Raw genomic sequence first — 26,745 nt, forward strand, 5'->3', positions numbered from 1 at the left:
CAGCGACGTCCTCCGATAAATGCCGGTCCCGGCGGGGAGACTCGCTCCTGGCTGACGGTGAGGCAGCAGGTCGTGCCGCAGGCACTTGGAAGTGGCAGGTAGGCGGGCAGGCACAGGAGCAGCCGCAGGTGAGGAGCGGCAGTGAGCAGACTCGGGGAGATACGGGCAGCAGGCTGGGGCGCTGCAGTGCCACGTGGGAGAGCTGGACGCTCCACACAGGGACGCAGGGCACAGGCGAGGGTTGGGCCCCCTCCGCTCATCGCCAATGTGATGGTCCACAGGCCGATGGCACCTAGGCCTGACTGGGGCGCTTATGGCTAGAGCGGGGGCAGGCTGCGCAGTAGCAATCACGGAAATATCAGCCAGTAGTCCGGTCGGAAGTGACTCTTTGAGCGGTCGCCACCCCATTTATTAACTCCTTGCAGGCTACGCCTGGCCTGCAGATGTAGGGATGAGTGTTACTCCAACAACTAGACTGCAAACATTACACCCTTCATGATCGTTAAAAAACTCACCCTTTCTGTTTACTTTCTAACCACCCAGTCTAAGCTCACTAACCAGTTAGTATTATAACAACAGTTCTTATAATTCTTAGATAGACTTGCAGGGTATTTAATGTATTTTCAATGTGAATTGTCATCTGTAGTTCCTCCAATTTTGAATCCAGTGCAGCCATACCCCCCCACCCCATGAAAACTCCTTTGGCATTTGGTGGAGAGTTTTTGAAGAAATTAAAGAAATGAATGTTGGGATTGGTACATTACTAATGAAAGTTCCTCTGACTGGGATGAGGCCATAAGCAATTGACCCTCCATTTTGCTGCACGACAGCTCCGCCGCTTTTCAGAGTTTACGATTTGTGGAACTTTGCTTACAGAGTTTGTTACAACTATGTGCTTTTCAGAGAGAAATGGCAGCTTTGACTTTTTGAAAGTATGCTGTTAGATGGGATGTTTACTCTTATACTTCCCCTTTAAGATAGCATTTTCTTTAACACCAAGTACTACAAAATTTTGCCTGGAAAGCAGACTGTTGCAGTTTTCCCAGTAGCACGTGTGGTTTTCAAAAAATTCTGAAAATGAGCTTCAAGTGTAGGCATACGTTGTAGTGTAGTTCCTATATTCCCAATAGGCTCTGCGCATTGGAATAATATATCCTGCAGCTTAGACGTAGGACTTAGGTCGACTAGGTCTCTGCCGAATATATTAGACTTAATTGTGAGTGCCAGCTAGCTCAGAGGTCACTAGAAACTTTCTCGAAAGTACAAGAAGGGATTAGTCTCTGACAACCATATAACATGACTACTTTGTTTCCCCAGAATGAAACGTATCTCTAGACTTATACTTCCCCTTTAAGATAGCATTTTCTTTAACACCAAGTACTACAAAATTTTGCCTGGAAAGCAGACTGTTGCAGTTTTCCCAGTAGCACGTGTGGTTTTCAAAAAATTCGGAAAATGAGCTTCAAGTGTAGGCATACGTTGTAGTGTAGTTCCTATATTCCCAAAAGGCTCTGCGCATTGGAATAATATATCCTGCAGCTTAGACGTAGGACTTAGGTCGACTAGGTCTCTGCCGAATATATTAGACTTAATTGTGAGTGCCAGCTAGCTCAGAGGTCACTAGAAACTTTCTCGAAAGTACAAGAAGGGATTAGTCTCTGACAACCATATAACATGATTACTTTGTTTCCCCAGAATGAAACGTATCTCTAGAGTCGTGGAAACAATAGACGGCTATTTCACTCAGTCAGATGTGCATACTTCGTTTCACCAGAGTTGCTTAGAAATAGAGACGGCGTTTTCAATAAAAGTATTTATTGAACAGTCTTATTTCTTAAGCATAAGAAATGCACTGCTACAATTGAAATGCTAGTTAAGAAGTACAAAACAACAACAAAAATTGCCTCCACCACACTTGTTTGAAAAGAAAACTTAATACAAAGACCACACCCAAACTAATTACGTGTGACCCGGTATTTTTATTTATACCCTTCTACTTTAGGATTCTTTCAGCTCTATTGTTTCACGTTTCAAGCAAAAAAAGGGAATGGACTGTACATTCGAATAATTACATTAATATACAATGCTATTTACAAACATATATTACATTCCAATAAATTAAAATAAATAAACGTCATACATCTCAAAAAAACAATACATCAAACATACTAACATCATACATTTGTGTTTTTATCTTTGTATTGAATGAATCTATATCCAAAAAGGAAAGGACAAAGTCATAAATGGGAACACAATCGCCAGAAAAACGATTACTTCTTGCACTAGCACATGCTAGTTTCCACTGTTAATGTTATTGTTTGCTCCCGTAGTTGTGCCGACGCGTTTCAAATCCAGGGAAACAAGTTCCCGGATTCTCATCAGGGCTTTGTCACTTTTCGGTGTAAGATGTAAAAAACAATAACATTTATTTAAAACCTAGAAGCCTTTAACCTGTCTCAAAATGCACTGCAGGACTTAATATGTACCTGTAACGAGCTGATTCATGAACCTTCCAGGTTTCAAAGGATGGATCAAATCGACCTTTCTATCTGTCTCCTTATTGTCAAGGTCGTGACTCATTGAATTCAGCAGAGTTAATTATTCCCTACAAAAACAAAGGATATCGTTTGTATGAGGCCACCCTTGTTTTTCATGGACATACAACAAACTGGGAACGATTCACGGAAATAATAAACTCCTACCTCCACTTAACTATACAAGGTCTCTCATGGGGCAGTGTTTATTCTGCCACTCGGTACTTCAAGGCGGGTTCTGTCAAAAACATAGTACCAATTAGAAACATGCTCTCAGACCGCATGCTAAGTTTAAACATGCACATTTTTTAAAATATCTGCATGAGCCACATACCTCAGCGGTATAACAATCGGCTGAAAGTAACCGCTTTCACCAGCTCGAGGGTTATTTTGTAGTCCCCGCAGGATGCGGCAACAAACTAATGAGGGAACAAGGTTGATACAATTGTAGTCATTTTGTGTATGCCAGTCAGATCCGGTCGCTCCACCCGCTCCTGGCCGTCCTCGCATCTCATCCCCACTCTGGAACTATGGAACCTACTCGACACCACAACTCCGGACGTCGCCTTTCTCACGGAAACCTAGCGACATAGCCATAGCCATCCCGGAAGGATACAAGATCATCCGAAGGGACCGCATCAACCAAACTGGAGGAGGCATCGCCATCGTCCACAAGAACTCCATCCGCATCACGACCAGCTCCGAGGACACCCTCACAGCCGCCGAACATCCTTACTTCCAGATTCACACCAACTCCAAGACAACACTTAGAGGCACCCTCATCTACAGACCCCCATGATCCCGCACACAATTCTGCGAAGACATCACTGACTTTATCAGCCCACACGCCCTCCCCTCCGAGGACTATATTCTCCTTAGGGACCTCAACTTCCACCTGGAAAAGAACAACGATAGCAATACCACCACCCTTCTGGACAACCTCGCCAATCTCGGACTCAAACAACTGGTAAACACCTCCACCCACTACGCCGGACACACGCTCGATGCAATCTTCTCCTCCAGCAAACACATCTCCTTCAACCACGCCACAGGACTCTACTGGACAGACCACAGCTGCGTCTACTTCAACTTCAGAAAAACCACGACACACCACCACCCACAACAAGTTCCCCGCAGAAACTGGAACAAAATTACCACCGACCAGCTCACCACATCGCTAAACCAAAACCCCCCCACCAGAGTATCGGACCCAAAACATGCAGCCATCAATCTCGCACAATGGATCACCCGCTACGCCGACGAATTAGCACCCTTGAAAAACCACCACAACAAGCCAGGAAGCAAAAGAGCCACCTGGTTCAATGACGACCTCAAAAACTCAAAAAAAAAATGCCGCACCTTCGAGAAAGCCTGGCAAAAAAACCCAACCACAGACAACATGACCGCCCTCAAGGACACCACCCGCAAACACCACCAGCTGATCCGATCCACCAAGAAATCAGCATTCAAGGATCGACTCGACAACAACGCCCACAACAGCGAGGAACTCTTCAGCACTGTCAAAGAGCTTACCAACCCCAGCGCCGGCACCAATGACATCACTCCCTCTCAAGACCTCTGCGACTCTCTAGGCTCGTTCTTCCACAGCAAGATCGCCAACATACATAACAGCTTCGGCGAACAACTCACTCCCCTCACCACCGAACTGAAGCCCCCCACCACCACCCTTTGCGCCTGGACCCTGATCAGCACCGAAGACACCATCCGCTTGATGAACTCCATCCACTCCGGATCACCAACCGACCCATGCCCTCACCACATCATCTTCAACAAGGCCGACTCCTTCATCGCACCCCAACTCCGGGATATCATCAACTGCTCCCTCTACAACGCTACCTTCTCAGAAAGCTGGAAACATGCCGAATTCAGTGCCCTCCTGAAGAAACCTACAGCAGACCCCATCGAACTTAAGAACTACCGCCCCATCTCGCTCCTCCCATTCCCTGCCAAAGTTATAGAGAAGACTGTCAACAACCAGCTCGCCGCCTTCCTCGAGTCTAACGGCTCCCTCGACCCCTCACAATCCGGCTTCCGAGCCAAACACAGCACCGAGACCGCCCTCATCGCAGCCACAGACGACCTCCGAAAACTACTAGACAACGGGGAAACAGCGGCCCTCATCCTCCTGGACCTCTCCGCAGCATTTGACACGGTCTGCCATAGCACCCTTGTACAACTGTGGAATTTTAGTTTGTGTACTGAAAATCATCTACGCCATCTTGCAGACTCACGTATGAACATACACAACAGCCATTTTAGGTATCATGGTCTCCTTGTTCACGATCGATCGTCGGCACACTTCCCTGACCCTGCAAGCTTCCCCCATGCACCCTGACCGCCCCCGCTCTCACATGCACAAGTCATGAGCCCTCCCCTCCCGCATGACTCTGTCTCTAGGAATCACACCCCGTGCCTGACCAACACCTTCTTTCCGTCCATGAATACCCCTCCTTTGATGACCCCTTCCTCTGAGCCCGATTGCCTGTACGAACCGCTGGTCATCCCTTAGCCTGAGGATACAGTTTATTGCCCACTACTGTATGCACTCGCCTCTCTTGAAAGGAGCCACTATTGATCATGACCTCCCCACCCCCTGAGATTCGATCAGGCGCACACATTCCAAAGGAATCGGCAGAACACTCAGCTACGTGATAGCCCCCTCCCATTGTATGAGGGGTAAGGGCCTCTACTGTTGTCATGTGTTGGAATGGGCCGGAACGGGGGGGGTGCCGGGGATGTCATCCTCATACTTCACAATGTCTTTGTTGTAATAAAGAACGTTCACATGTCTTAAACCAGTGTATAAAAGACCAGGCCCCAGAGAGGCTGGGAGAGCACCTCGAGACGATACCTTGTTGTCCGATCTGACGTGTTCTGATCCGTCGGAATAAAACTTGTTTCCTGTCTTCCTGTCTCCAGCGCCTGCCTCTTTATTGGATAACTTCGTATGGTATTAGAGGCGTTTAACGCCGGGCAAATTTAACTTAGGAAACATCAACTAAATCGCCTGACCATTTTGAATTGATCTTTATCAATTGGAGTCCCAAACACGGGGCCCATCAGCGACACGTGGATCCAGTGGGAGAGGTCCCGACGACAGAGTGAATGACTGCAACGATCGGGAGAGCTCCTGTCCGATAGACCCTCGTCTGACAGCCGATCATCTGAACTTCACTGATTCCGAGCAGACCTCTCCCGAGTGATCTACGGTCCTGACTGGGAACCACCAGGAGTGCCGCGATAGCAACAGAGAGTAGAGGACGATCGGGCGCTGGAAGCGGAAGACGAGAAACTGTCCATGCGGTCCGGGTTAAGTCGTGACACGCGACAAATTGCGAAATTGATTGTTTGATTGTTTGAAAATACTAGTATTACTCATTTTATTGCCTCTGAGAGATTCTCTATTTGCAAACAAGCACAGAGTCGCCATACTCTGTTTAGTCTTTGCAGATAGTGAAGGGTAGGTAACGCGGACTTTTGTCCCCCATTGTAATCTGCCGTGCCTATTTTTCTCCCCATTGATTGATTGTTTGAATCGAGCATTGAGTTGTTCGAAGTTGGTTCTCTTAAGGATCTTCTCTGCTTACAAACGGGGAAGAATAGGAATATTCTCTCTCCCTTTGTAGAAAGTGAAGGGTAGGTAACGCAGGCTTTTGCCCCCATTGTAACCCGTCGTGCCTATTTCATTCCTCATTGATTGATTGTTTATCCAAACATTGACTGTTTGGAATTGGTTCCTTCTGGAGGTATTCTCTGTTTGCAAACAGCGTAGAATAGAATATTCTGTCCAGTCTTTGCAAGTAGTGAAAAGATAGGTAGTGCAGGCTTTTGCCCCCCATTGTAATCCGTCATGCCTATCTTCTCCCCATTGGTTAGTAGTTGGGTCAACCCGGACCGCTTATTAGAAATGAACCATCCAGCTCCATTGGAAGGCACCCCTAATAAGGACATGTTTACTAAGCAAGGACTAGTCGCTATAGCTTATAGTAAGTTATGGCATAAATATACAAAAAAGAATCCCGAAAGTCAGTGGCCACTGATAGGTTCTTTTGATGAAAATAAAATAAAAACGTTAGAAGCAGCTGTAAAAATAAATAAGGCAACGCCCACTATGCTCGATAGTATTGGCATGTGGCGCAAAAAAGCAGAACAGCGAAGGAAAAGAGAAGAAGCAAAAATAGTGAAAGAGTTACGAAAAGCAGCCCATCTGGCCGCAAAAGAACTAGATGAAGAAATAAGAAGAAGAGAGGAAGTTAAACAAACACAAGAATCAGGACTGGCAGGCCAATGCCCTGTCAGGACCCCCCCTACGCTCTACCCGGAGATGCCCTCCAAACAGCGGGCAAATGACGAGTTACTGCTCGGTCCTCCAATTATCTACATGCCCCCTCCTTATGCTCCCTGCCAGCCTCTGGCACAACACTCACCAGCTCAGAGTGCAGTCGAGGGTAATCCTAGCGCTAGTGCCCCGACTCTTAAGGCCTTCGCACCGGCCGCATTGGTAACAACACCAGATGAACTCGAGACTGACAAACAGCTAACTGCCAGACCAAATAGGTTGAGCAAAGATGAGCGGGATGGAATCGACAAGATAGCAAAAACATTGGTAGAACGGAAGGAGAGCGAAGAATATACGATGAATATGCACAACTCACATGCCGGTAGTCACAGACGGCATTTCATTCTGCGGTTCAGCTACCACACCCTGAACGCATATGAGGATAGGTACCAGAATAAGGGTCCTGCAAAACTGACGACTCTATATAGAAGGGTCGATGTTGGAGATGGGACTGAGAGCGATGTGACGGACCTCTTCATGCAAACGCTTGAGGTCTTCCGCCACCTCGCGGAACAGAAACCAGAGGTCAAGATCACAGTCCCTGAGACGATTGAGCCCTCATTAGAAGCAGCCAACACTATGATGCCTATCAGAGAAGCCTCCCCCTACTGGGTTCCCCCAAGAGGTCAGGGAACAAACGATGATATCAACCACGCAGATGCAAAGGGGAGGGTTGTGTATAATTGGGTTTACCAACCATGGGATCGGCAAGATATTTTAACTTTTAGGCAAACCCTGCCCGATTTAAGAAAGAACCCTACAGCATTTTATACCGAACTAGGCACAGCCTTGGGCTCAACTATAATGACTCTATCGGACATTGATTTGTTTTTCGGGTTGTGTCTGCCGGCCGATGTGTGGAAGCAAATCCGGAAAGCCGACCACACAGATCTGTTCGGACACACCTGGAAACAACTCAATGAACTAGATGGGCAGCGAGAGCCTGGAAAGAAACCTGTAAAAGACATACTGGAACTCCCGGACAAAATAGTGCAGAAGCTAAAGACGTTGATCCCAGAGAAGAAGGTAGACTGGTCGGTAGTCACGGCTTGCCGTCAGAAACCCCAGGAAGACGTATCAGAATATTTCTCCCGATTTGAAACGGTGTTCTCCGACTACAGTGGCCAAGACATGACCACCGCAACCGGACAACACCTATTCGTGCAAAACTACGTAAAGGGGCTATCGCAAGAGGTCTCCCAAAAGTTACAGACGAGCGAGAGTAGTTGGGGAGCCTCCAAACCTGCAGCTATCCTTCAGATGGCTCAGTATTACGAACACCAAAAGAACGAGAACGAGAGGGCGACTGAGACAAAGAAAAAGGACTTAAAGGAACGAGTGATGATTGCTCAATTGCAGGGAGTGACTATAGGAAGGGAACGGTATAGGGGAAACTACCAGTCGAATGCCCCTAGGAATCTGCCCCTTAGAGACCGCAACCCCACACCCGGCGCTCCACGAACCGACCTCGATGAGAACCAGTGTGCATTTTGCAAAGAATTTGGACATTGGAAGTCTCAATGCCTGGCCCTTCGGGAAATGATTAAAAATAAAGAGACAAGGGACATGACAAATGGCCCCAAAACTGGAGGGCAGGGGCGAGGGCAGGCCCACGACACCATCAATGACCGACCTGGCAGACCAAACACATTTGACCGCCCCCGACAGAATCAGTGCCAACAGTCCGACTGCAACAATGCTCACGACTCTGCATAGGACTGCCAGGGGCAAGGGAGGGATCCAGTCGAGCTCTGTGTTGACCAGCAAGGTCCTTACGTCACTGCTAAGGTCCTGGGTACAAAGTCTCCATTCTTGGTAGACACTGGAGCGACACGTAGTGTATTATCAAAGCAACTGATTCCAAGGGCACCCTTGTCTGGCTCACACATTACATCGATAGGTTTCGATGGAACGCCCTCCACTAATCCCCTGTCTGTACCTATCTCCTTTGACCTAGGAAACAATCCCACTGACACAACATTTCTGCTCTCCTCCAACTCCCCTGACGCCATTATGGGTATTGATTTACTGAAACATTTCCGAGCTACTATTAGGTGTTCCCCGGATGGAGTCCGAGTCATCCTGTACGACAACCCAAGCATGTCCAGACCCTACCCCACACGACATATGTACGCCATAACAGATGCTGACCTATCCTCGCTCGATACCCTACCCCTGTACCTATGGGCCAGAAACGACTCGGATGTAGTACGAATGATGATCGATCCTGTACACATAACTGTTCGACCAGATGCAATACTCCCGAAACTCCCACAGTACCGGATATCGCCCGAAGGCGAGAAGGCATTGGTAGCGATTATTCAGTCCTTGGTAGATGCAGGAGTGGTAGAGGAAGTGGTTAGTAATGTCTGCAATAGCCCTATCCTACTCATTGTTAAAAAGCAAGGTGAGGGAGATGAGAAAGCGTACCGCTTCATCATCGACCTGCGAGAAGTCAACAAAGTGGTGGTACCACAGTACCCCGTGGTCTCAGACATCGCCACCATTCTGACTCTCATCCCGTCCACCGCCACCACCTTCACCGTTATTGATCTTAAAAATGCATTTTTCTCTATCCCCATCCATCCAGACAGCCGTTATCTCTCCGGCTTCACTTTAAAAAACCGTTCATACCGATTTTGTAGAGCTCCCCAGGGCTACACTGAAAGTCCCAGCATTTACAGCCAGGCCCTCAAAAGACAGCTGGACGCCGTCCAGCTACCAGATGGAGTGGTGTTGATCCAATATGTCGATGATATCCTTTTGGCGGCCGACACCACTCCACTTGCAATCACAGCCACTATCCAACTCTTGCACTTTCTTGCGGAGAATGGCCACAAAGTCTCCAAAAAGAAACTGCAGTTCTGCCAGCCCCAAGTGACATACCTAGGCCATCTCCTGTCCAAAGAAGGGAGGAAACTTACGCCCGACCGAATCCAAACCATCCTAGACACCCCCACCCCAAAAACACAGAAACAAGTCCGTTCATTGGTGGGCCTTACCTCTTTCTGCCGACAATGGTTACCGAATTTCAGTCTCATCATAAAACCCCTACTTTCCCTGTTGGCCAAAGATGTCCCTTTCCCACTCCCTTGGACCCCCGAATGCCAAGCGTCCTTTAAGGAGCTGCGGGATGCCCTTTGCTCGGCACCCGTTCTAGGAACACCAGATTACTCCAAGCCCTTCTCCCTCTTCACTCACGAAAGGGAGGGATGCGCATTGTCTGTTCTAACTCAGCCCATCGGCGCCAAACAACGCCCTTGTGCCTATTTCTCTGCCACGCTTGATCCAGTTGCCAGAGCTCTACCTGCCTGCCTTCGAGCAGTAGCCGCTGCTGCTGTCTTTATCCGCCAGAGTGAGGGAATTGTACTTTCGAACTCTCTCACGGTATTAGTACCCCATGCAGTTGACACCCTTTTGAACCAGACCAAGACTCAACACCTGACTAGTGCACGACTGACAGGGTACGAATTGACTCTACTTGCACCCCACATCACCCTGAAGAGATGCACGACATTGAATCCTTCTACACTGTTGCCCTTGCCCAAAAATGACCCCGATGTGCCCCCTATACACGACTGTGTGACCCTCACGGACGAACAGACCAGGAGTAGAATAGACCTCCGAGACGTTGCTTTTACAGACCCTGATGGAGAACTATGGGTAGATGGCTCTTGTATCAAACTCCCAGACGGCACCACTTCTGCTGCCTATGCGGTGACGACAGCTCGAACAGTAGTTGAAACAGCTCGCATCACACAACGATCCGCACAGGCAGCAGAGCTAATTGCCCTCACACGAGCATGTATCATAGCAGCAGGAACCACGGCGAACATTTACACAGACAGCCAGTATGCCTTCGGGGTGGTTCATCATTTTGGGCTCTTGTGGAGGGAAAGGGGATTCCTGACGTCCCACGGCACGCCCATCCTTCATGGAGATCTAGTCTCCGCCCTAATTGAAGCAGTTCTTCTCCCCAAACAATTAGCAGTGATCAAATGCCAGGCACACAAGAAGGTGACAGATTTAGTCGGACAGGGAAACGCACTAGCCGACATCATGCCCGAACCACAGCTGAGAATAGGACAACGACACGCATGTATATGACCAGGTCACAAGCAGAAAAATGGACCGACGCTAGGGAAACAATCAGGGACATCCAATCGGCCAGCACACCACACGAACTGACTGAGTGGGCACGGGTGGGTCTAAGGGACGATGAAGGCTGCTGGCGGACAAAAGACACGAACAAATGGTTGCTGCCTGATGCATACTTGATCCCCACACTGACAATGGCACACTCCCCTGCACACATAGGTTCTGCCCCCATGATTGAACTCATTTCCAAAGTCTGGCACAACAACAAGATCCCCGACTCGGCCAAACGCCTAGTCCAGCAGTGCCTTATCTTCTTACAACACAACCCCGGGAAAGGAACTGTGGTACCCCGAGGAGGGTTTGGGATCCCCGACCACCCCTTTGAGGTCCTCCAGATGGATTACATCCAGCTAGAGAGGTGCCAAGGCTTAAAGTACGTATTAGTCATTCTATGTGCCTTCAGCAAATGGGTAGAAGCCTATCCGACCCGTGATAACACTGCCATGACTACTGCCAATGTACTACTGAAAGAGTTTTTCCCTCGCTACGGCCTTTGTCGAATTTTATGGAGCGACAATGGCCCCCACTTCATAGCTGAAGTTATCCAACTAATCCTGAAGGGGTTGGGGGTAAAACAGAGGTTCCATGCAGTCTTCCACCCCCAATCCGCTGGCCTGGTTGAGCGACACAACGCTACACTGAAACTGAAACTGTCAAAGATAGTGGCCACCACAGGACTTAAGTGGCCAGATGCCCTCCCACTGGCATTACTATCGATGCGCTCCACTCCCACTAAGCACCACTTGACCCCCTACGAGGTTGTGTTTGGGCGACCAATGAACCTCTGGACTGCCCCCAAGCCGACCTCCATTCACGACGTCCCCGATGTCCTGCTGTCAGATTATTTATACAAGTTAACTAAAACGTTGTCTGTCATTCATCAACAGGTGCAGCAGGCCATCCCCGATGCTTCTAGGGGTCCCGGTCACGATATCCAACCGGGAGAGTATGTCCTAGTCCGGAATTTTCAACGGGCAAAGAGTCTGGAACCCCGGTGGACGGGCCCCTGGCAAGTACTGATCACCACTCGGACGGCTCTTCGAGTGGAGGGGAAAAAGCACTGGCTGCACGTACACCACTGCAAGAAGGTCTCCTCGACCCTGGCCACGACAGACAACGTCAGCACCCAGGAAGAGCTCCTGAACAAAGACCGACCATCACTGAACTGCTATCCTGATACCAAGGCACTTGAACTTGCAAAACACTCTGATCCCACTGTGCCATCCCGAGAAGGGTATTTCCTGCGTCGAAAGGAGGGAGCTTCGGCTAAGTAGGCCACTGACTAAGTTAAAAATCTCAGAACGGTGACCCAAAGCAACCAAGGGTTACCCGGAGAGAAGCTAAACAAAGTCTGTGGTTCTGCCCACTACCGAGCACCTTGAAGATGAAGATGATGGAAGCGCCAGATAAGAAGATGATGGAAGCGCCAGATAAGAAGACGTCGGAACAGGAAATACCCACTACAGGAACCCAAAGACTGATAATTTGCACAAATCAAAGACAATCGCTTTCTTCATTGTCTTCCTCTTTTGCCTCCTCCTCATGACTTCCTCTGGATCTTGGAGGAAAGCACACCCGCTCACCAGATGTTGCCGACCACTGTACAGCCAACCACCATGAAAGAGCACCACCTGATCACCCTTTCACCTCAGCTCCGAGAAAGGCGTAAGGAGTTCTGGAACAATTCCTTCGTGCAACTGTTGCACCAGCACAACCTTGCTGCAAATGCCACGAACTGCTGGATCTGCGGGTTGCTCCCGCATGCTACCGGACACTCCATCCCCTTCATCCCTTCTCCTTTCTCAGTTCACGGCTCCTGCCTCGCCTGGTTGATCCTCTTGCAGGAAAGCCACAAGGACAACGCCGCTTCTGGTCAAACAGTATCGCACTTCTACTATGGGTTCTGGCTGAACAAAACAGGAAAGACGTCTGCCCCCTTTTGTCCTGTGCTTTCAGGTTCAGCCTTCCTTGCGAACATCCCGGCCAAAGAAAGAGTCGAAATGCAAGTGCTCCACAATCCAGCCAGACCCACCTTCTCTCACCTGCGGAAACAAACGGCTGCCACCCTGACCGTGGCCCTGTCTGTCATCAATGTCACAGGACTCGTATGCCTCGAAGGCCAGGGAACGCAGCTGGTGGGTCATAGTTCCTGTCGCATCACCAAAACATTGGTCTCAGCTGACCCCCCTCCTTTGTTGCTTCCCCGAATATGTACTTTGTTTGTGGCACCAAAGCTTACACTTGGCTCCCAAAAGGCTGGAGGGGTACGTGCTACATCGCCTTCATTCTTCCTCCCACGTACGTGGCCCCAGCCTACCATCACCGGCAAAAGCGCGCCAGAGACATTGGACAAGCCGACTCCACCGGAGCACAGTTCCTGGATGCGGCAAAGGGACTTGTTCCTCTGTGGGGCCCAATGGCAAATAGCCGCGCTATCCGACACCTGACACAGGCAGTAGAAACAACCATTAACATCACCGCTGGCATCCTTGCTAACAACACGGCTGAGCTTCAGGCAGTCCGCCTGGTGGCCCTTCAAAATCGCCTTGTTCTAGATGTGGTTCTGGCCGATCGTGGAGGTGCATGCCGCATCATCGGCTCCAGATGTTGCACCTACGTGCCAGATAACTCGCCTTCAGTCTACAAGGCAATCGAACACCTTCACAGACTGTCCTCAGAGGTTCACCAGGAGCAGGAAGGATGGTCACTTGGAGGCTGGTTCTGGGACACTTTGAAGGACTGGGGATGGAGATTGTTCACGTTTATATTGATACCAATCATGATACTGTGTGGGTGTTGCTTAGGTATTCAATGTTTACCATCTTTGTGTGCACTCATTTCCAACTGTATGTGCCCTAAGACTTTGGACTTTAAAACTGAGCACATGAGTCCCCTATACGAGATAGAGGTACGGGGTCTCATGGGGATCGATCCAAACTGACAAGCTGGCGAGACATGTTAAAAGGGAGGACTGTGGAATTTTAGTTTGTGTACTGAACATCATCTACGCCATCTTGCAGACTCACGTATGAACATACACGACAGCCATTTTAGGTATCATGGTCTCCTTGTTCACGATCGATAGTCGGCACACTTCCCTGACCCTGCAAGCTTCCCCCATGCACCCTGACCGCCCCCGCTCTCACATGCACAAGTCATGAGCCCTCCCCTCCCGCATGACTCTGTCTCTAGGAATCACACCCCGTGCCTGACCAACACCTTCTTTCCGTCCATGAATACCCCTCCTTTGATGACCCCTTCCTCTGAGCCCGATTGCCTGTACGAACCACTGGTCATCCCTTAGCCTGAGGATACAGTTTATTGCCCACTACTGTATGCACTCGCCTCTCTTGAAAGGAGCCACTATTGATCATAACCTCCCCACCCCCTGAGATTCGATCAGGCGCACACATTCCAAAGGAATCGGCAGAACACTCAGCTACGTGATAGCCCCCTCCCATTGTATGAGGGGTAAGGGCCTCTACTGTTGTCATGTGTTGGAATGGGCCGGAACTGGGGGGGGGTGCCGGGGATGTCATCCTCATACTTCACAATGTCTTTGTTGTAATAAAGAACGTTCACATGTCTTAAACCAGTGTATAAAAGACCAGGCCCCAGAAAGGCTGGGAGAGCACCTCGAGACGATACCTTGTTGTCCGATCTGACGTGTTCTGATCCGTCGGAATAAAACTTGTTTCCTGTCTCCAGCGCCTGCCTCTTTATTGGATAACTTCGTATGGTATTAGAGGCGTTTAACGCCGGGCAAATTTAACTTAGGAAACATCAACTAAATCGCCTGACCATTTTGAATTGATCTTTATCACAACGCCTTAGCAACGTCGGGATACAAGAAAAAGCATTGGACTGGATCATCTCGTTCCTCGCCGGAAGAACCCAGAGAGTCCGCCTCCCCCCCTTCAGATCAGAGGCCACCGAAGTCATCTGTGGAGTACCACAAGGATCATCCCTGAGCCCCACCCTCTTCAACGTCTACATGAGCCCCCTCGCTTCCATCGCATGCCAGCACAACCTTAACATCATCTCCTACGTGGACGACACACAGCTGATCCTCTCCCTCACAAAAGACCCAAACACCGCCAAAACCAACCTACAAGAAGGGATGAAAGACGTAGCCGAGTGGATGAAGAACAGCCGCCTAAAACTGAATTCAGACAAGACGGAAGTCCTCATCCTAGGATCATCCCCCTCTGCATGGGACGACTCATGGTGGCCACCAGCCCTTGTCAGCGTGCCCAAACCAATGGACCACGCTCGCAACCTGGGATTCATTCTAGACTCCTCCCTCTCAATGATCAGACAAGTCAACGCCGTCTCGTCATCATGCTTCAACATCTTACGCATGCTCCGAAAGATCTTCCGATGGATCCCCACCGAAATAAGAAAGACGGTCACCCAAGCACTTGTCACAAGCCGACAGGACTACGGAAACACCCTATACGCCGGAACCACAGCCAAACTGCAGAAAAAACTCCAACGCATTCAGAACGCCTCCGCCCGACTCATCCTAGACATACCCCGCCACAATCACATCTCCGGTCACATGAGATACCTTCACTGGCTCCGCGTCAACAAGAGAATCAAGTTCCGTCTCCTCACCCACGCACACAAGGCCCTCTACGACCTAGGACCCAGTTACCTCAACACGCGCCTGACCTTTTACACCCCCACCCGTCAACTACGATCGTCCAATCAAGCCCTCGCCACGATCCCACGAATCCGAAGAGCCACCATGGGAGGAAGATCATTCTCCTACTTAACGGCCAAGACCTGGAATTCTCTCCCCACCCACCTCCGCCTTACACAGAACCACCTCTCCTTCAGAAAACAACTCAAAACCTGGCTGTTTGATAAATAGCAAAACCCCCTCTCCCAAACGCCTTGAGACCCTCTGGGTGAGTAGTGCGCTATACAAATGTTGACTTGACTTGACTATGCGCGCCTAATATTGACTTCCCATGCTTCCCATTCCGTTAATCTAAAGCGTACCTGGTCGTGACTCGATACCAGATCTTCCCAAGTCAGAACATCCCAAAACAGATATACGCATTTGAGCAGGTCTTGTTATCATCTACGCACCGGAATCCATACAAGTTGCCTTCCTCCCCATACAGACCGGTTTCGTCGCAACACACCCACCGCTGCAGTGGGGCTGTCGCAAATGCCTCCCCAGGGTCTCAGGAGCAACTCATCGCTTGTTTTCCACCACACCAGCTTCTGCTTTTGGAACTTGTCATAACTAAAGGTACTGTGAGCTAAACGTGACGCAACTGTGAACTTTTCACGTAACTGTGGATTATTTTATCGCAACCTAAAGAATTTTAACGCAACCTGAAGAATTTTTATCGCAACCTTAAGAACTCTTTTGAAACCATATTCTTGAACTGTGTATGTTGGATTTTTGCCGTTTTGGTCTTGTGTAGTTTAGATTAAATACCTTTATTTTTCTAAACTGTTGTGGAGTCAGTTTGTGGTGTTTTCACTGTGTTACTGTGAGTGTTGGTACAAATACTTTTCACATTGCCTCTGGTTAGCCTAGACCGCTCGTGCGAAGCTACCTAGAGGGTGAGCAGGGGTTATCTCAGAGGGTTTCCTCCTTACCCAGACTAGAAGCAAGGGTCCCTACTTGGACAGTGGTACCTACCCCAGCCAACTAGAGACCCCCCAATTCTAACACTTTGTTTTTGTAGGTAATAATTAACCCTGCTGAACTCAATGAGTCACAACCTTGACAATAAGGAGACAGATAGAAAGTTCGATATGATCCTTCCTTTGAAACCTGGAAGGTTCATGAATCAGCTCGTTACAGGTACATATAAAGTCCTTGCAGTGCATTTTGAGACAGGTTAAAGGCTTCTACGTTTTAAATAAAACTTTATTGTTTTTTACATCTTACACAGAAAAGTGACAAACCCTGAAGAGAATCCGGGAACTTGTTCCCCTGGATTTGAAATGCGTCGGCACACCTACGGGAGCAAACAATAACATTAACAGTGGAAACTAGCATGTGCTAGTGCAAGAAGTAATCGTTTTTCTGGCGATTGTGTTCCCATTTATGACTTTGTCCTTTCCTTTTTGGATATAGATTCATTCAATACAAAGATAAAAACACAAATGTATGATGTTTGTTTGTTTGATGTATTGTTTTTTTGAGATGTATGATGTTTATTTAATTTAATTTTGTGGAATGTAAAATATGTTTGTAAATAGCATTGTATATTAATGTAATTATTCGAATTTACAGTCCTTTCCCTTTTTTTGCTTGAAACATGAAAAAATAGACCTGAAAGAATCCTAAAGTAGAAGGGTATAAATAAAAATACCGGGTCAAAATTAATTAGTTTGGGTTTGGTCTTTGTATTAAGTTTTCTTTGTAAACAAGTGTGGTGGAGGCAATTTTTGTTGTTGTTCTGATATAATATGGTCCAGCCTACACCATGCCCCACAAGGACCTAACTCCTCAGTTTTACAAAGTTAAGAAGTACAAGGCATATAATACGAATAGTATCATAAAATAGTACTGTAAGAGCATGATATGGTTTCTAAGCCATAAACATAGAATACATAAAATGCATAAAATACATACAGTGATAAAATAGTTGCTAAAAGTACTCAACTGGTGCTTCTAAAATACGCCTACCTCGGTGTACCTAACCTAAGTCTAGTACGAGGGAGGAGTAAGTGTGGTGTAACTTAAGTCTAGTAATTTTCTGCCATGAATCTGTTCCAAGAATTCTTTAACCACTTGGATGCTAAGGGGTGTGTGCGAGGTCCATTGAATTTCCATTGAAATCAATGGAAACTCCATGACGAGTTACCCTTGTCATTAGCACTGAAGGGGTTAAGGGTCTAATCAGCTCAGTACCTTGGTATTAGAATGATAGAGGTCTTGTATCTCTCTCTCAGGACTCGATCTCCCAGCAACCCGCAAGGGTAGCCTGGAAACACCGGAGCTGGATTTCTCGGCAAGAGAAAAGACAACGTCTTCTCAGTGCGTCAGTTGGAGGGTCGGCTTCCTTCGGCACTTGCAGCAGCAGGGCGTCGGGCAAGTAGTTAGTCGATCTGCTCCTAAACCACCGTGTGTTTGACTGGGCAAATGTAGGCATATTTATACTTTGAAGGTGCCGAGTTTGACGTAAGATTGGACATAATATCGTCACTAGTGCCTCAGTTCCTTGAAAACTCCAGGAGTTCTTGGATAAATTAGTATTCAAGCAGGGGGAAGTCCTGACTGCTGAAGGCTGGTTTTTCCAAGAAATCATTGTGGATTCTCGGAGTTTAGTGGAAGTAGTGATGCCGTATTTGGGCTGCACAGGCTAAAACTAAATAAGGTAATGATTCCTATGCCTATATAAGGATTGGGTGAATTATACCTATATATGGGCATGAATCGAGAAAATTACACTAGGGTCCTAGATTCCCACATAACAAAGTTTATGTGAGGAAATTAATGTCAAGATTTTATTTATTTGAAAATCATAACTTCGAGATGCATTTATTCTGTGCACTCGAATATGGGGTTAGAGACGGTGCCATCAACCACCCTAGTGCAAGTTACAAAGTGTATGGGCCCAAATTAAACCATTTCCAGTTCAACTCCAGAAGTGTTTGGCTCTACAGAAGCCACTGCCTCTGCTGGTCGATTTTGCCCTGCCGGTCCTTAATTGATGTCTACGTTTCCTGAGGTTCTGCAAAAGATATCCAAATATGAAGATAATATTGTAATTTCGAAGTAAAACATTTGAAAGAACACGGGACTCCCATAGGCGGAGTTTAGGCCTAAGATGTAAGTGTGCCATGCAGATGCAGTATTTATAACTGGATAGTTTCCATTACTATTCTAATAGGGAATGTGTTGGCACTAACATAAGCATTTATCTTCTCGCTGGGTGTGAGTAGCAATATTCGACCGAGAGCGCAGCATGTGTTAATTCTCATTGCTGTATGTTGGGTTACAGTGCACGCGCACTCACTTACGACTGTGGTATTGCACAAAACCAGTTAAAACAATTCAACTTGTGCGAGGTGTCATTTTATTGGTACGCCTGCACCTTTAACCTGAGACTTGTTTTATGTTCTTCAATTCACTTCACGGTTTCCTGTATTATTTACTGTGCCCTGTAGAATGTTTTGCACAGTAGCTGGAAAGAGAAGTTCTACCAGGGCAACATCTGTTACCAAATTTTAGATTTTCTTAATATTTCATGTCAGTGCGCCCTGGTGATATTTGCTTCAAGGGAGTATGCAGCTTTATTATATTCTGAAAAACACAGCATATTGATTAAAGGAAGCTGATATTGTTTTCAAAGTCATTTGCATGCTCGTACCCCAACATGGCATGCTGATCAATTTACCATTTCATGGTTCAAAGAAATGCGTGTTAATTTGTCCAATTAAAATCATAATAATTAAAGCTTGCACGTTTTCTTAGAATGTGTGTAATCGATTTTTTAAGACGTTTTCAGTTAAAGGGTTGAAATGTTCTTATGGGGGCAGTAAAACCACAGAAGACAGGATGCCTGGTCTGATTGTGACATTGTGCAGGTCAAGCGCAGCCCTTTGTTTAGCCAGACATTGATATTAACATTGGCGAGGTGAAAGTGGACATTTGCAAATTTTGCGAGAGGGGTTTCTGACTGTGACCTCAAATTTGCTTGAAAATGCACCATTTGTCCACTCTTTTTTCAAAATTTTCTCAGAGGAGAGAACCACTCCAAACCCCTGTACGTTGTTCGGGCTCACGAGCTGCATCCGTTCGCCACAGTGTAGTACGACGCCTCACCACTTTCAAAAGTCACCAGCCACCACTGGCCACGGGGTTCTATGGGAATATTGGAGGAGCCGTGTAGCGTGCCTGATAGGTGCCTAGGACAGTTGAGGGTAGCACAATGGCTGCCTGGACCGTGAAAGCATAGGGAGGGACACCGTTAGAATGCGGATGGCCAGAGATACAGAGGAGCCGCGTGTGCAATCTCCGAGGTATAGAAGTCCGAGCGAGTCTCGGCTCCTGATGTGGTCACGGTCCCGGCGGGGGGTGGGGGGGGGGGACACAAGCAGATCCTCTGTGCCCTACGCGATTTCCCCCCCCAAAGGTAGAGATCAGCACGAATGCTACCTCCAGACCCTGTAGATTTAAGATCTCCCTAACAGATTCTCACATTCACTCCCTCCTTCTTACTTATAGCCCTACTCATACAGTCAATTTGGATAAACAACTCCATATTCAGTCTGGCCCCCCTAATCCTCTCAGACTACCCAGACACAACCCTAATACTATAAACACCTCCAACCCCATATAAGTTCTCATCCCACAATCAACCTGATCTGACTCAACTAGCCACTTGAAATGCATACTTATCAATTGTAGATCTGCTGTAAAACACGCCGCAGATATTGCTGATCTGATCCTGGTGCATGACCGTAACCTTCTAATACTTACGGAAGCCTGGCATAAGGAATCTTCAGGTCCAGTCCTGGACATCCTAGTCCCTCCTAGCCATAAAATCATCAGACTTGGCAGAGTGATCAAACCTGGTGGAGGGATCGCCTGTATATTTCTGAACAGTCTTACTGTGTAACAATCACTCATTGCTACTCTCCCATCTTGCAAATACATGTTCATAGACATAACAAGCAACCTCAGGCCTCTATCCACCTTGCACACATTCTATCATCCGCTGGGTGATAACTTCCCATTTGTTGAACAAATTATGGAAACAATTTCCTCAAATGTGGATCAGCACTGTCCACAACTCTTCCTAGGTGACTTCAATCTTCACTGAAATGATGATAATGACGCAGCAGTGAATAGCCTCAAAACCTTTCTAGTAGACCTTAACATGACTCACATATGTGACTCCCACACTCACAATGTGGGCGCGATCCTGGCCCTTATTATCACTAAACTTAACTTCATTCAACTTGACTCCATTGTCCCGTGTGACTGGACTGAACACCACTACATCTCCTTCCTCATCATGGAACCGTGGACTAAGCTAAAAGCTCAGCCTAAGAAACCTAGGCATAGGAAACTATCCATCCGAAATGCAAACCTGGATGAAATGATATCCCTTAGCGGCATGACCTTACCTCCTCCTACTCAAACACCTGGGGTTCATGACCTCACTAAGTACTACAACAACTCCATATTGAGCATTCTGGATGCTATCGCCCCCTTACAACTAAAAAGAAGGTCCACCAAAGACTCCAAACATTGGTTCAATGAGGGCTTAAATACAGACAGAAGCAATCTAAGACGAGCCGAACAATTCTGGAGAGGCTGGCAATCTCTTGAACATCTTGTGCTCCTGAGAGCTAGGAGGAGCACACACAATAAACACATTAAGAGCACTAAAGCGATCTTCTTCAGAAAACAACTTGATAAAGCCAGAAACAGGCAAAAAAAGATTTTTGAATTGATTAAACTACAATCCAACAATCTTCCCATTCTTTCGCCAATGGCCCCATTTACACAGCCAAACTGTGATGATTTCTATGACTTCTTCATTGGAAAGATGGATAAGATTAAAAATTATCTCCAGACATCGATGTACCAGCTGACAAACCCTTCCTCTCCCTCACCCCAGTCGCCCCCTGTTCTAGGGTACACACCCTTTCACGAAATCTCCATACTTAACATACTTACTACACTTAAACCCTCCAACCACTTCAATGACCCACTACCACCCAGTTTCTTCAATGAAATGAAGAGGTCCCTAGTTCCAATTTGGACCGAGATTCTAAATGCCTCCTTACAGCAAGGGTTGATTCCTGACTGTCTAAAGGCTGGCCAGGTTACGCCCATTCTTAGAAAACCCTCTGCTGAGTAAGACAACCTTAGTAACTTCCACCCAATCTCTACCATTCCTATGCTATCGATGCTGGCAGAGAAATGTGTCCATGTCCAACTCTGTAGCCATGTTAATAAACTCAGGCTTCTTGATCAATTCCAATCAGGCTTTCACCATGGTCATAGCACCGAAACGGCCCTTACCCATATCATGGATGATGCTCTAAAAATGCTGGATCGGAACGAAGCTTGCCTTCTAATCCTCCTTGTCCTCTTGTCAGCTTTTGATATGGTCAAGCATGACAACCTCTTGGATATACTGGATCGAAGGATGGGTCTCTCAGGATCAGTTCTGAACTGGTTTTCCTCATTTCTTCATAACAGATCGCAAAGAATTAAAGTCAATACTCCAACACCACCTCTACTCCGATCACTTTGGGGTTTCTTCAAGGGTCCTCACTCTCACCAACACTCTTCAACTTGTTCATGGAGCCCTTAACGCAAATGCTTAAATCATCCAATATACTGTAACAAATGTACGTGGATGATACTTAATTTTACTTGAAAATCTCCTCCCCTGAAGACATCAATCCACTCAATTTGACCCTACTCAAAACCCAATCCTGGTTGACTTCCAATCATCTAAAATAAACTCCATCAAAATGGAATTCCTCCTTATCTCCCCTCTCAAAAAGACGCTACTATCACAGAATACATGAATCAGCTTTTGGCTCTCAAATGTGTTCCACACATCATTGACTCTACCAAATCTCTCAGAATAATACTTGATAAGGCCCTCAGCATGCAGGAACACATCAGCGCCGCCACCAAAGGAGCGAACTTCCAAATGAGCATACTAAGAAAGCTCTCTACTAAGAAAGCTCTCTACGGTGACTTTAAAATAATATAAATGTGGCTAGGTATGATATGCTTTAGCAACTGCTGAACCAATTGTTAAATAGAGGTGGGTCCCTGCTTCATCCCTGGGGGTACTGGTGAATGAGCTGCTCACAAGGGAACACTAGAGTGGGTTCCTGCTTCAGCCCTGGGGGTACTGGTGAGTGTGCTGCTCACAAGGGAGCACTAGAGTGGGTCCCTGCTTTTGTCTCGGGGGAACTGGTGAGTGCGCATTGCAATTAGAGCATTTTACTTCCCTCAAAGCACACAGATGTGCTTAACTGAAGATCCACCAAAGCAGATGAAAACAGTTCTTGGGCCATGGAACACTGATAAGAGAAACACACGAGGAACAACAGGAAATAGTATCCTACAGCCAATGGAATCAAACAAAAAGTAGTGGCAAGCACACAAATCAATGAAAGACAAGGGCGGGATGTAAGCCCTTTTTAAAGATTTATATAAAATACAGTAAATTTCACAAGCACAGCACCTGCAAAACCTAAAAATGAGTCACGTGAGTCCATGGCCTACAGAGAAACTCGCCAATGGAGAGCTGGTGACCTTGGTGTACACCTACAAAGCCACTGCTGCCTACTTCTGATAGAAGCAATCTTTGGCATTTATCCTATTTGTTTAGTAGCTACTTATGTTGTTAGTCTCAACAGTTTTATTAATGAACATTTGAACCCTGCTGTGCCTCTGAAACTGAAGGAATTGTGTTACATAGCAGTGTGGGAGACATACAAATGCAACACATTTTACCCTAAATGTTGGTTACCTACTTAATTGCACTTATGGACTGCACACCACACAAGAGAGTGTTTAGGGCACGTAACAAAATGATAAACACACCCAAAATCAAATTTTGAATGGCCAAATTTTACAATAAAATATAGTCACCTTAAAGTTTATGAGAGACTTCTGCTTACAAATATACTTATGCACTAGGCAGGTTTAGATGGAGTACACCGAGCCCTTTTGAAAGTTCAGTCATGTCAAGGTGATGAATCACACTTGAAAAAGTTGATAGAAAGATCAGTATTTTAGTTACTTCTAGAAAGTTTAGAAGACAAGGTTTGTTCAGACTGAGGCTGAAATAGGAATCCATATCTCAGGAGTACTGAGATTGTTGAAACAGCTGCACTGGCTACCAATTAAGAAGCGATCCTTCTTTAAGATCTGCTGTTTTACTTTCAATGCCATGAAGGGCAAAAGCCCCTCCCTACCTTCCGAAAAAATGTATTAAGCAGGTTTCAGGTTGCAACCTGAGGTCCAATTTGTTGGCTCTGTTAAAAGTTCCCCTAGTACGCCTTTGCAATACTGGTGGGAGAGCTTTTTCGTATCTTTCCCCGTGATACTGGAATCAGCTTCCCGTTGCCCTGCGAAAATGTTCCTTCTACGTCGTTTTTAGGACACAACTGAAAACCTTTTTGTTTTAATCTATTCACTTAATGTAACCAGATACTACCCTCTTCTTTTGCTAGGGCAGCGCCGAGATGCCTCCTGGTGAGTCGTGCGCTTTAGAAATGTATTACCATATCATACCATACCACTCCATGGACGTCAGTTAAATTAAATCGCTGGTGTAGTGAAAGCAGATTCACAGACCAGTTGACCTCAAAGACATCACTGGAAGTGATTTATCAAGTTAGACCCTTAATCCCAAGAAGCAATGCCACCTGAAGTTGATCTTGATGAAATCACAAGTACTTGATGTCATTGTAGGCTTGTCTGCCCTGAAATGTGAGTGTCAGAATTTCCCTGATCAAATAGAACATCTGCCTAAAAAGAAGTGCACCACTTTTTCAGGTATGGGGGGCCAAAATTGTATATTTGCAGTGTTTTTTTCTTTCCATTCTTTATATATTCTTTATCTTCTTTGTTCATCATGGGGCGTTTAAAATACATCCTCAGCTTACAGTAATTCAGAGGTAATGATACCCTATCTTTGCACCAATAAGATTCACATTTTCCGCTGATGTGCATTAAAACTAAAATGTTTTCTTTGCCAGGTTTATGTGTACTTGACTGATAAGAAGGGCCCATACTGTTCTATTCAAACTGTTTACAAAAAGTTTATTGCAAGCACTTTGCGCATCTGATATGGTAAACATAAGTAGAGAGGATTTACCTTTACCAAGATTTCCATGGTATTTATACCAATTTGAAGGACGGTAGTTTCTGTGCTACAATCAGATCTAAATCAAGATTGTAAATCATTATCAAGTTCATCAGCAAACAATTGTTTCAGTTGGGCTACTGTGCAGCATTTCTGGACATCAGCATCAATGACCGACAATTATTTAGATCTTCTGAATATGCAGAGTCTTAATTCAAAGGTGGAGTAAACTCACCTGTTTTAAGGCAGCCTCAACACTCCGCTTATGATAGTTCTGCATTCATAAATTTATCTCATTAAGGGGCACTCGTTGTACCACCTTATATTATTTAGTTACCACCTATATATAGCATAGGTGCATTTAATATATCCATTACCAGGGATAAACAAAAAGCAGACGACCAGTTCTTGTTGAAACTAGTCCACGCCAGTAAAAACCCCAATCCTAAACCTTTTTGGTCACTGGTGAAAGGGCGGACTCTGGGCGTAACTGGCCAATGCTGTGCAAATATAGGTGAAGCTGAATGGGCTCTTTTTCTAACAGACCATTTCCAAGATCACAACAAAGGAAGGGATCAATTGTACATCATCTCACCATTGGAAATAACGAGAAATGGTACACTAATCACACATGATAAACCCAACGCTTCTACTGTACCTGTCAACACGGTAGAGACCAAGCTTCAGCAAGATTCTTTACTTTCAAAGTCCCGGATTTCTTACGACAGCATGAGCCACAATATTACTCACTGCATCAGTAACGCCCAGACAGACGGGGCCCCAGGCCCTAATGGGCCTCCACAGTCATTGTTTAAAGCTGACCCCATACTCTGGTCCGAACATCTGGCCCCACTATTCTTGTATTGCCGACACACTCACAACATACCAGAATCGTGGAAAGGAGCAATAATTCATCCAATTTTTAAAGGAGGCAGAAGAGCTGATCCTAAAAATTACAGGATGATAGCACTCCTAGATGTAGACTCCAAATACTATGCAAGCCTCCTGTTGGAAGACCTGGCATCCTGGGCATTAAAAACCCAGCAGCTGCCATTTAACCAGACTGGCTTTGTGGCCAAATCAGGTGTCATTACACTGCTGCTTCGTTGATTTTAAAACAGCCTTCGATCGGGTGCCCAGGGATCTGTTATGGCACAAATTGCAAAAATAGGGAATCCCGAGTGACCTGTTAAAATCAATAATCCAACTTCATTCAAACACCTGGATCCATATCAAACTGGCTGATGGGTCACACGTGACACGTGTCAAGAAAAATACAGACTTTCTGTGGGGTCAAACAAGGGTGTGTGCTGGCCCCTCTTCTATTCAATCTCTTCATTTCTGATCTATCCCATCTATTGGACAAGGTCAATTCTCATTCCCCCTTACTCGGTCAATAAAACGTTCGACCCAGTTACTTGGCCCTAGCTTATCCCCCCTCCTGACAGTTATGAAGGGAAACGTTACAAACTGTTCAACCTACGGTCAAGAAATAATGTTGGGGGCCAATTCATTAATGCTGAAAAAAACAACAACCTGAATCTTTAAACGAGCCTAGCACCTTCCCAAATCAACGTCACAAGCCCAGATCAGGCTCGAGTTTGGCCTTCTGAACAACGAAGGTGTCGGAGCAGGTGCATTCATCAAGTTGTGTCATAGGCTGCGTAACTCAAGGGAAGGAAGTCTGGAGGCCAAGTTGTGGCAAGAAATATCAGCAGGGCAATCAGGTCAAAAACACCTTATCTTGAACATTCACTGAAACTGCTCGATGTTGTGGATTATTGGGGCACCAATCTGTCCCAGCAGGCACTAAAACTGTGCATCAAAAGAAGTGCTCGACTCCGGTCTTTCCATCAAGACAAGGCTC

The sequence above is a fragment of the Lissotriton helveticus genome, chromosome 6 (assembly GCF_964261635.1).
Source record: "Lissotriton helveticus chromosome 6, aLisHel1.1, whole genome shotgun sequence".
Taxonomy (NCBI): Eukaryota; Metazoa; Chordata; class Amphibia; order Caudata; family Salamandridae; genus Lissotriton; species Lissotriton helveticus.